This window comes from Archocentrus centrarchus, chromosome 10, assembly GCF_007364275.1.
Source record: "Archocentrus centrarchus isolate MPI-CPG fArcCen1 chromosome 10, fArcCen1, whole genome shotgun sequence".
In the NCBI taxonomy this organism is placed as follows: Eukaryota; Metazoa; Chordata; class Actinopteri; order Cichliformes; family Cichlidae; genus Archocentrus; species Archocentrus centrarchus.
Window position 1 is genome coordinate 13,856,949 of NC_044355.1, and position 13,205 is coordinate 13,870,153.

Sequence of the window (13,205 nt, forward strand, 5' to 3'; positions counted from 1 at the left end):
AATGTTCAACAGAACCTTCTAAACTGAACCTAATTGAGAACTACAGTAAAATCACTGGTGACAAAATTATGGCTAAGAAATCCACCACAAACACTGAACTATGGAAGAGACTGCAAAAAGGAGTGGAGCAAAATTTAACTGCAGCACTGTGAGAATATGGTCCCATTCTCCCTATTAATCTTTTTATAAGCAGTAAACATAACTTACAAAATGTGATTTATTTTCTTTTGTTCCTTCAGTAGTTGCTGTCACACTATTTTCAATTAAAAAAGTTTTTTGTTGAATGGTCATGGTTAATTCAAATAAAATGCTAGTTGAACAATTAAGGTCACCAATACTATAGGAAAAAATACATTTTTATGATTTATTCTTTATATTTTTATATTATGGATGGGGGAGAAAAAGCTGAAAAAAAGAAGGCATCTGATGTTTCTGCTTTCAGTGTAAACATGCATGTGCTTATTATTTCCAGTGAAACATATCACTTGTAATGTAGGATATCCAAGTGGTAAGATGCTGTGTTGACGTGTGTATGACTCAAACTCACTGCTGCAGCGAAAGTTCTCTAAGCCAAAAACGCAACAGTCGTGATCAGTTGTTGTCACTGTTTCCAATCATTCTCCCAAACTGTTAGTCCTCTGCCTTTGGCCACAGAATCAGATGGCCTGGGGCATGACTGGAAGACATGGCTCATATGGAGAGATGGAGGGAAGAGAAAAGGACCATTTAGGAAGCCTTCATAAAAAGTTGTGAAGAGAGGAACATACTGTAACCTTCTGTTCACATTTGCAAATAGCAGACTTGTTAAGCACACATAATAAATGTCTCCGTTTAAGATTTCATGGAAAAATGCCTTTAATCTTTTGAAAGTTCATCCAGATGAAAGGAACCACTGAAAAAAGAGGCGTTTGCACATCTAGGTAGATGTTAAGCTTCTGTGGATTCTTCATCAGTTTCCAGTAAATGAAGGGTGACTTAAATAAGCTTCCTTCCCAAGTGCTGGCATATATCGGAAACAAAAAGAGCAGAAATTCATTTTTAGCTTCAGTTTGAATATGATGGGAAATCAGAGTGGCACACTGAAATGTCTTTTGCCATGAAATCATAAGCACTCCGACAGCTCACAGAAAAAGCTCATGCTGTGTTGTTGGACAGACATCAAAGGCAAAGGCCTCAAATAGTTTCTCTGTCACACTGGGTCACCCAGCAGCACTTCTCTTCCTCCATATGTACACAGACAAGTTGATATCCATGAAAACGAGGCACACTCATATGCAAACACTCATGCACAAACACGTGGTTTTGCAGTACTCACTGCCTGAATGGTTTGTTGTTGTTCTTCTTTCTAAGTAGTGTATTTTTCAGTTGGTTCCACAGTCATTTGACCTAACACACAGATACAGTATCACAGTACCACAAGGAATGGGAATCTGTCACAACTGTCTTGACCTTTTGATCTTTAAGTCTTTGAAACCCGCTCACCCTCTTACACCACCATCCCCATTCATCTGGTGACGAGAACACAAGTGCATTTGTTTCTAAATTTAGCATAAAATAGAAGTCAAGCCACACAGGAAGAAGAGTGAGAATGTTAGGCATCTGCAACCGGTTGTCAAACGATTGCTGGAAGTTGCTGGCAGTCTATATATAGATAAAATTTGTTGCAAAGAGGTATACAGTGCACCACAGAATACCTCCTTGAGATTGCTTTGGTCACTAGCAGGTTGCTAGTAGTTTGCATGGAAGATGCTGACTTGTCTGCAGGAAATGGACCTTTTGCAAAGTAAAAGCTGAGCCTTTTGAAGTATGTTGGTGGCAGTGGGAAGGAACAGCTCGTATGTTAAAGGTGAAAGTTTTCCGTTTCTGATTTGTGTTGTACTTTTCACAGTTTCACTAACACTTGGTGAGTAGTTGGTGAGTATTTATAGACAAGTCGATGTGTTTCATGCAAACTATCAGCTGTGTGACTGAGGCCTTAATAAAAGTTTAGTCTGGCCTTTCAAAAGGTATCTTGATCTTATACTGCTATGCAGTATAAATTTATTTGAAGACAGCACATACAAATTACAAAAACATTTAGCAGTACTCAAATAAGTAAAAGGCTAGACAGGGTAGGTTTAAAATTATTGCAATTGATAATTATGGTACAGTGTGTTTCATTAATCAGAGTGTAGTCTGTCAGTCTGCTGTTTACCTCAGCTGTCAGTATGCTGGGTCTCCACATTTATTTACTTTGGAGGAGTAGAGTCTGATATGAGTCAATGAGTCAGTGAATCTAACTTCTGTCTGATGATAGCATTATTTAAATAAGTTGTTGAGAGTATCCTGAACTTTTCTGTCAGTAAGCACTGCTGTATTTGGCTGGCGTTAGATCCACTTCAAGGAAAGTTTCACTAACACTGTTGGACTCAGACACTTAATAAATAAATTCTCATGTGATGCCGGAATGTAATCAAACTGTTTATCACAGAGTGTGTTTTTTAGGACACTCAAGCTGTTGTTGCTTATCTGGCTTATTCCAGCTATCCGGAGATGGGAGAGTTGCATGTCTAATCTGCTGACAATAAGTAATTACGACAATTTTAGGAATAAATAAGTGTGTTTATGCACATTTTTACGTGTTAGAGCCCTGACCTCAGTTCAGGAGATGAGGAGGAAGAGGATGAGGTGGAAATGAGGGAGGAGAGAGAATAGTGGTGGAGGAGGCAGATAAGGAGTATGCTCTCTCTTTCTAGTCCCTGTCAGTACTGACAGGGACTAGAAAGAGAGAGCATATTTCTCCCTTATTGGCTTCTCTTCATTGGCTCCCTGTTAAATCTAGAATAGAATTTAAAATCCTTCTCCTCACCTACAAGGTCTTGAATAATCAGGCTCCATCTTATCTCAAAGACCTTATAGTCCCATATCACCCAAATAGAGCACTTTGCTCTCAGACTTCTGGCTTACTTGTGGTTCTTAGGATACTTAAGAGTAGAATGGGAGGAAGAGCCTTCAGCTTTCAGGCCCCACTTCTGTGGAACCAGCTCCCAGCTCCCAGCTCCCAGCTTCAATTCGGGAGACAGACGCCCTCTCTATTTTTAAGATTAGGCTTAAAACTTTCCTTTTTGATCAAGCTTATAGTTAGAGCTGGATCAGGTGACCCTGAACCATCCCTTAGTTATGCTGCTATAGGCCTAGGCTGCTGGGGGAGTTCCCATAATGCACTGTTTCTTTTCATTCACCTTATTTACTTTGTTTATACTCCACTCTGCATTTAATCATTAATTGTTATTAATCTCTGGCTCTCTTCCACAGCATGTCTTTTTTTCTCTCCCTGGCAGATGGCTGCCCCTCCCTGAGCCTGGTTCTGATGGAGGTTTCTTCCTGTTAAAAGGGAGTTTTTCCTTCCCACTGTCGCCAAGTGCTGCTCATAGGGGGTCGTTTTGACTGTTGGGCTTTCTCTGTATTATTGTAGGGTCTTTAACTACAATGCAAAGCGGCTTGAGGTGACTGTTTGTTGTGATTTGGCGCTATATAATGAGGATAAAGGAATTGATACCATTGACTGGACCCCACACTTGCCTGATGTAAATCCAATAGAACACGTTTAGGACATTATGTTTCGTTCCATCCGCCACCACCAGTTTGCACCTCAGACTGTCCAGGAGCTCAGTGATGCCCTGGTCCAGATCTGGGAGGAGATCCCACAGGACACCATCTGTCATCTCATTAGGGGCATGGCTCGATGTTGTCAGGCATGCATACAAGCATGTGGGGAGGGGGGGTGTCATACAAACTATTGAGTACTGTTTTGAGTTGCTGCAAAGAGATTTTGTTAAAATGGACTAGCGTCATTTTTTTCACTTTGATTTTTCAGGGTGTCTTTCAGCCCTCTGTAGGTTCATTTCCATCAAAACAATGTGGTATTCTTTCATTCTTAATACATTACACAGTCCATATCAGTATAAATATCCAGCATGATTTATTCTTCCCACTAAGATCTGATGTGTTGTCAAAGTGTTCCATTAATTTTTTTTGAGCGGTGTATTTTTAATGGATTGATTCTAAGTTTATGAGAATGCATCAGTTTGATGGAAGATGTAATTACACACTAATCAGTGTACATTTATGAGTACAATAGTCTTTTTTTCTATTAACCAGCCTCACAAAATTACTTACTGTACATTTAAGGCACACTGTATTTTCAAATTTAAATGTTCTGATATGTGTGTGTATATAGATTTTGCATTATTTTTCCCTCTGGATTCATTTACTGTTTTACTAATAGGATACGGCTTATATTTCACGACAGGAGTCTTTCCAGGTAATTACTTGTAAGTTATAATGTCTGATGGTTCCTAAAGAAGTAGTCCTATGAAAGTATGCAGGTTTGTGCCCTAAAGAAGCTTCACTGCATTATATTTTCCTGATTCTTTTCAGGTTGTACGATATTACATTCTTACTTGAGGTGAGCCGCCTCATGAGAACTCACACATACAATTCAGAAACACATTGCAATTAATGTTGTTCTCCCATTACCATTTAAAATGCGGTGAAATTATACAAAACACTGTTTCAAGCCACAGGCAGGTTGCTTCTCCTCTCGGATGACCTGAGAATTCATTACAAACAACAAAGCGGAAAAAGGAAAATGAGGAAAAAATAAGAAATAATCTGACTGTGAAGATTTCTTTTGAAAATTCAGTGTGACTGTACAAGTGGATAGACTTCAGGCCACCTGCTGCTGCCTGTGTGCTTAGGCTAATGATGTTTTTCAAAAAAAAAAAAAGGACCTCTCAATGGAACAAGCAATGGGATTTAATTAGCAGTGAGTGACAAGGCCCAGTAACTGTGATGTTGTCCACTCCCCCACCCCCTTTTTTAATTCCTTTCATGCAGGATGCAACTCTGCTGCACACTGCAGATTGTTTTGTGGATGTGGACTTATGGGAATTACTCTAGGCAGTCTTTATTCTTTTCTTTTTTTTTTTTTTTTTGTAAGTATGCAGATGCAAAACATGGCCTAGTATCGAGCACTGTTATGTCAGAGAATGCGACCAAGTAGACGTATCTGCTAACCTTGGATTAGTGCTTTCACTGGGGGGGGGGGGGGGGGGGGACCGAATACTTTATGCTTTAATTGCTCTTAAATGTTACTGTGTCACCATCTTAATTATCTAAATAGTAGCAGTGCTTAGCGTATGGATTGAGGGTGTTTTCAGCCTTGGCCTGCCACTTAGGAAGCACATTTTTCTCTAACTGACCTAAAGAAAGACTCACTGCGACAAATAACCTCAGGAGCAAATACACACACGTTCATCAGAGCGTTAATCAGTTTATGAAGTGTCACAGCATGGCAGCTTCCAGAGGAATGAACTGCCTTTTCACTCCAGCCCAGTTTTTTGTTTTAAAATCAATTTTGACCCATATCTGTCTCTCTCACTCATGCAGAAAACAAATGAAAGGTGTAAGTGAACATAGCTATTGCTCTAATGCCCTGGTGAGCTCTTTGCTGTAATTAACGAGGTTGTGGACTTTTAAAAGCCGGTCAAGGCCAATCAATGCTGATCTGCTGGACAGTGAGCATTAACACAGGCTCCCCCGAGGCATGTCAATCAAGGAGAGACTTCATGCCATTTCCAGTTTGAATAAAACCTAGCATAAAAAGGTGGGAGTGGATAAGAAATCATCACATTTTCTTCTTTAAAGAACTGTTTGTTGCCTTTTTTCTAAGGAAACCAAGCCAAATAACCTGGGAGGTTTAAAACATAAAATTAGTTCTGTCTCACAATCAGTGCGTTCAATTTATGCTGTTGTCATACAACCCAGTTCGGCGAAAGGCACCATTACATATAAATAATTTATGGCCACATCTGTATTCCAAAAGACACTTTGAATTAGTTCTATGTAGATTGTGTCTTGTGGTGTGTCCATGCATGGGTAAGCAGAAGATACTAAAGGAGATAAGATGTCTGGTCTCTAACCTGTGTGAAATCAGACAAATCTAAAATGTGAGATCTTTCAGTAGATGCTTTTACCTGCAGCTGTTTCATTTATGCCCTACAACAGACTGGCGATGTGTCCAGAGTGTGCTCCGCCTCTCGTCCTATGGCAGCTGGGATAGGCTTCAGTGCCCCTGTGACCCTGATTTGGATAAACTGCAGAAAACGAATCAATGGATGGATGGATGTTTCATTTATTTTACCTCCATTAAAGATAATCAATATTTTATTGATAGCTATTTTGGTCCATTTCAGTAAGCCCACACATGGCTGTACTTGCTCCACAGGCACAGCTCAGTGATATTATGTGCATATGTCAATTAAAATGCGCTAAAACCGTTTATATATTTCTTAACGCTTCAGATTTTATTTTCAGAATTGCCTGAAGCCCCACGATCAAGCTTTGCCTCTCCATCTTTCCTTGCATATTAACACATCCTTCATCCTTGGAATTACATGCAGTTTTAAGCAACAGTGTTGGTATTAAAGCGAGAGCAATGCTTGGAGTGTGTTCAGCACTAGTAACAAGATTAATATGTTGCACCAATTTCTTTAGCAAATTCTTTCTTCCCACACGTGTTATAGTTTCTGATCTTTTCTTCCACCTTTAAAACAAGCATATCTTGCTGGGTTAAAACTTTAAAAGTTAAAAAAGCTAACATAAGCTTTTTCAGAGTCAAGCACATTACCAATTCCCATTACACAGGCAGCAGCCTAAATTCATATTTAGTTACGTTTCCCAGAAGATAGCAAAACAGTAGCGAAAAGAACTACTTGCAGAGTGTAATTTTTAGAATTGATATCTAAATGCTGCAGTTGAAAATAGTTGAAATTCAGACAGATTTGTGCTTAGCAGGCAAGCATAGTGGGAAGATCAAGCTTATAAAGCTAATTTAAGTAGCAGCCCTTCAAACACTACAGAGGCAAGTGACTGGGAACAGGGGCATACTGATGTATGTGTTATATTTTTATATGGCTCGCAGAAGCTTGAGATCACAGCTCATTTATAAAAAATATTTAGTTACATTAGCAAGAGTGCATTTTTAAATAACCTCTTACATATGATATTTAGATTCAAAATCCACTCACATAGATCTCTTCAGTTTGTCAATCAGCTAAATATATGTAGATGACATATTTTTTCCAGATGCAGAGCTTTTCAAAATGTGCAATGAAAGGCCATGCAGCTATTTGTCTGTCTCTGTGTACCTAAATAAAAGTAAATCTAATTATGCAGCGGCACAAAAAGCTAAAAGACTTTCTCAGTTTTTTTTTTTAATGAAAATTAATGTGACACAAAAGTGTTTTAGAAACTTTACAACTGAATGCAAAGAAATGTGACAAGTAAAGTGCTGGCGTCTGATAGAAAGCAAACAGTAGTGAATACTGACAGTAAGTCAACACGTTTCTTTAACTGAACAGAAACATCTTAAAGGAAAAAAAATCAATTAAAAAAAAGAAAAACTTAAAATTGAAGCTGAACAGTGAAACCATAGAGAAATGCACTGGAATGCATGACACTGAGCTTTGACAGTTGGGGAGAAGAAAGTTCAGACCTCACTTTCCTGACAACAATAATTACTTCCCTAGCTTAACTCATGGCCTGAATCCCCTTCACAGCCAGCTAATGCTCACCACTTGCGATAAGTTCTGTGTGTTCCTGTGATGAGATATTGCCTGCAAAGAGTTTGTGCTTTACTTCTCTACAGTCCAATCCTAACCAGTGGGGCTCATTTCTTAAAGATGAGTGGACAGCAAATTTAATCCTCAGAGGGTGAGAGAAGCTTAGGATTATGGGCCATATCTCACCAACCAATGAGAGGATTTGAGCCTGTCTGGTCCGAAAGTATTGTCCAATCACAGCCTGAGGTAGAGCATCAAATACACATGGGAATAGCAGCAGCAGAGACATGATGTAGTATGATAGATATTGTTTTAAAAAATGGGTCTTTGTGGATCAGCAGAACCCTGCAATAAAGAATATATTGAAGGAGAAAAAAGTTTTTCTTTCTCCTTCAGTCTCCTTCAGTTCTTTATTTATTTGTTACTTTGCCAGCTTCACAGGTTCAGGTTTCTTTACTTTTGAATGAATATAAATCATATATTTTGATAAAATAATTATATTTTATTGAGAACCTTTTCTTCCTTTCTTTTCTTTTCTTTTGGATTACTTGCCTATCATGCACCACGGGCATAAATCCATAATGGATTAAAAAAAAAAAAAAAACGCAATGCATATTTATTATCTATGATCCCTGTACCTCCATGGATCTTATTTGTACTGCACTGCAATTCATCAGCTTAACAGAAGTTGTACTGAATCTGCAGCAATACTTTTGAAAAAACATGGCAAGTATTAGTCGTTCGGGCAACTCTCATCCTTAAAGATATTAAGGTTTCTTCTCCTTGCTTTCGCTGCCCTCTAGTGTCAGTTAATTGGCAGTATTCATACAAGATGCCATATGGAGATATATGTTTTACCATTGATTTAGCTGATAGTGTGCATGCAAGTACAGACACCTCTATGTATTAGGTTTAAACAAATACTGGTATGCAAAGTCCTACACTTTTTTATTTTTTTACTCTGTGTATTTTATACTTTGATGTATTTTGTGCTTTCATGATGATGTTTCTGTTTCTTGTATATCTATCTTTTTTATATATCTATCTTTGCACATTTACCCTAAATGGAGCACTTTGACATGCACAGCCCACATGCTATCGGTTATCAAATGACAGCAGGCATTAATGTTGTTTCAGAGGCATGCCGAGGAGTGGCAGTATAAGCTAGATAACTTGGTCTGGAGGACTGGTGTACAATGATGATTACACTCAAGCTGAAATGGGAAAGAAAATCAAATCACTTGTTTGCAATTCCTGTGATAAGATAACTAATGCAAACAAGTCAGGACAGAGGTGGACTTTGTCCTCACCTATTAAGCAGACCTTCCCCAGAGCAAACTGTAAAAAAAATGGTATATTTTGCTGAACATTTTCCATAACTATTGTTTAAATAATTTCCTTTGAAATAAAATCTTGCCTAAAGACGTCAGTGTTGTACATAGAAAACCAAAGCATCTTAAATCCAGCAAAATTAGGTCTTTTAACAAGTAAAGATACCATGGAAGTACGCTTGTAGCTGGATTTGATCATCTTCCACATAGGGCAGTCATATTATGTAAAGGGAATCAAGGCATGAAATGCAAAGGGAGCATTGAATGCTGGGCTTAAATTTGATAGACACATCCACTGTTTTCTTTACAAATCTCAGAATAATCCACATTGTGTTAGTCAGTTGTTAAATAAAGCTAAAAGATCCTCAGCATATTGTAAAGTTGTATTTGATATAAATTCAATACAATATTTTCCAAATATTTGTTCTGATAATGTTATATAACCTGAAATTTAAACAAATCAAAGAGCAACAGCGTGAATAAACAATTTGCCAATTGTCTAAATTGTACTAAGTAAGACACTGTGGCTTAGATTCAAACTGATTTGCACTTTCTCAGGTGTTTGAGGGCAACCTTTTATTAAAAGGTAGGAAATGTCTGACATTAAGTGAAGGATCAACATCTGACTGTACCCTGTTCTTCACGAGGCCAGTCTGAACCAGTTCATTCTGGCCTTCGCGTTGTCTGAGGGACTCTGTTTGTGTAAACTAGGACACAACTTTTTTCTTTGTAGAAATGTTGTTGTGGTTTGGAACTTTTTTTGTCCCAGAGTGGTTGGAAATAAAGATGACATCTTTGTCTTGAAAGACAAAACAAAGAAATCTTGACAACCACCCACATATACTTTTTTTTTGTGTGTGTCCTTACACAATATGCAGGGACGCAAGTGGAAAGAAATTATTAAAGCATGTAGAGACTTACACCATCTTAGCGTTTTGGAAATGGGAAGAAAAAAAAAATCTGATATACTTTGATGTATCTTGGCAGCATTTAAAACCATATTCCAGAAAACAAGCTGCTGGTAATTCCATTTTTCATAACTTACTGGGCACTGGAAAATGAATCAAAGACAACACTGCTGCAGAATGTGAGTTCTCTCCTCTAATGATACTAGGCATGTTTTTTACTAACCACATCAACCATGCACTTGTGGATCCTTGCTCATAGTTTCTCAGACAACCTTCTTCTCTCCTCATGCATTTTGGGTTTTGAAACTTCTGTCAAGACAGCACACAGATTGATTTTGGGATTACAGGTAGAAGGGAAGAGGCAGAAATGAGAAATTTGGCTTAATCAATCAAAGCACCCCTTAGACATGCACGTACTTTCTCTCAAGTGCATTTCTTAACTTTTCAATCAATTATACTGACTGTAAAAGTTTCAACCACCAACCAACCAACCAACCAACCAACCAACCACCGACCAACCAACCAACCAACCAACCAGCCAAAAAATATCTTTGTCAATTTTGGTGAAGATTAAAAAAGAAATGCAGTGTGTGAATTGCAGATATCTTAAATTTAGATCATGTTTATTTGCCTGTTAAGGCAAAAGTACTTGACTTTAATTGACTTTAACACTTGTTTGCTATCAAACTGCAGCTGACAACAAAATGTGGTCTTGTTCTTGGTTAAGTTATTACTGCTATTTAGACAGATTTTAGAAGCAAAAAGCTTCCACCACCCTTACTACAATGATGTTGGAACAGCTGTTGAAGACTGTCTGTAAAAGGCCTCTCCTCAAATTAATATTTCATTGAAACTGTCCACATTATTTAGTTGAGTGTATGCTATATTTCTAGAGACAAATTTGTCATACACCGCAATATGGCAGCAAGTAAAAAAGTATAGTATTACATATTTGCAGCTGCCATTTTAATTGAATCTGAAAATGTAGACATAAATTGGCTCAACTTAACTTTTATGGCTTTTTAAAATTAAACAGAAAATCCATGCAAAGCACAGGGTTGAAATTATGTTGCTGTAGGCTACACAGTTCTCCATAGTGTGAAGGTTTTAGCTGTGAATATTTGTCTCAGGTGGGATAGACTCCAGTTTGCCATGGCCATCAATGTAAATTAAATATACAGCTTGGTTGGAAGTTTACATACACTCATCATGGGCATAAATGTCATGGTAATTTAGAGCTTTTAATTATTTATTTGAACTGTTCTTTTCCCAGGGTTTAATTGTAAAGTCTGAAATTATTTTGGATCTTCATTAAATCCACACTGGGTCAAATATATACATTATATTGCCTAAAGTATTCACTCAGCTGCCTTCACATGCATATGGGCTTGAGTGACATCCCACTCTTAAGCCATGTGGTTTAATATGATGTCTGCCCACCCTTTTCAGCTATAACAGCTTCAACTCTTCTGGGAAGGCTTTCCACCAGGTTTAGGAATGTTTATGGGAATTTTTGACCATTTGAAGCGCATTTGTTAGGTCAGAGGCTGATGTTGGATGAGAAGGCCTGGCTCGCAGTCTCCACTCTAATTCATCCCAAAGGTGTTCTGTCAGGTTGAGGTCAGGACTCTATGCAGGCCAGTCAAGTTCTTCCACACCAAACTCATTCATGTCTTTATGGGCCTTGCTTTGTGAACTGGTGCACAGTCTTGTTGTCCCCAACCTTCCCCACCCCTTGGTGATGGAAGGCTTGGATGCAGATGTGGAAACCCAATGGAAACACGCTCCATGAAGGCCACATAAAGTTTAGAGGTCTGTAGCGACAGAATATTTAGTAGCGAGGAACTTTCACGACTGGACTTGTCGCACAGGTGGCGTCCTATCAAGTATCATGCTGGAATTCACTGAGCTCTAGAGAGCGACCCATTCTTTCACAAATGTTTGTAGAAACAGTCTGAATACCTGGTTTTAATACACCTGTGGCCATGGAACTGATTGGAATGCCTGAATTCAGTTATTTGGATGGGTGAGTGAATACTTTTGGCCATATAGTATACATACACGCCTACTAATATTTGGTAATTTGGTTGTACCTTGAGCAGTCACTTTTGGTAGCTGACAAGAAGCGTCTAGCATAATTCTGGCTGGATATTTGACCACTCTTCTAGGCAGAATTGGTAGACTTCATTTAAATTGGTTAGTTTCCTGGCAGACTGTAGTTGAAATTGATTTATTTATTATTATTTTGCTATCAGGGCAGCACGGTGGCGCAGTGGTTAGCACTGCTGCCTCACAGTTAGCATAACATCTGGAAGGTCTGAGTTTGATTCCACCTTGGCCCAGGCCTCTCCCTCTCTGTGTGGAGTTTGCATGTTCTCCCTGTGCCTGCGTGGGTTTCCTCTGAGTACTCCGGTTTCCTCCCACATTCCAAAGACATGCACTTAACTGGGGTTAGGTTAATATTGGCTACACTAAATTGCCCATAGGTGTGAATGAGAGGTTGTTTGTCTCTCTGTGTTGGCCCTGCGACAGGCTGGTGACCTGTTCAGGGTGTACCCTGCCTCTCGCCCTATAATAGCTGGGATAGGCTTCAGCCAATGGATGGATGGATGGATTATTTTGCTATCAGGTAACTCAGTTTCCTTTTGCAAAATCAACTTGTTGAGCTAAAATTTCACTGATATAAGTGAATTCAGTTAACCTCAGTTTAATGAAATTACTGCCAATTCACAATAAAAGCCACCTCAAGGCATCTGCTCTATCATCAGTTAATTTTTTTCTACTTTTAAAAACCATCAACCATTACTTGTACTAAGCTGTGACTGGTGATTTGCGTTGTAAAATGTGTTTTTCTGCTAATATGTTGCATAGGCTAACGCGGTAAGTCACTGTTAATATATTTTACTATTTTTCAGTTAGTTTTATTGCGTTTGTGGATCTTTCTGACAAAACTTGTCATATTTTTAGTTGTTTTTGTGAAAATACTGTTCTGAGTAAAGGGAAATCAAAGCACCACAAACCACTTTATGGCACGTATTATTTTGATTTCAGAAAATCTGCAGCAGCAGCAGAAAAATTCAAGCAGCAGTGCCTGACAGCAGCCACCTCAGGGCACCACAACCAACTGTCTGTCAAATAACTTATAAGTGAGTTTCTGTTTTGATTTATCTATGCCTGGGATCTTTGCTGTAGCTATTCTTTGCAAACAGATACCTTCATGGGAGTAAGTCCTTTATGCACCAGTTAGCATAAATTAGCAGAATGCGCACATTTGGCATCCCTATAATAAAAAAAATATTGGTAATAGTGTTAATTAAATTTTTGCCCCATTATCAGTACTACATTTGCAAAAATCTAAATTA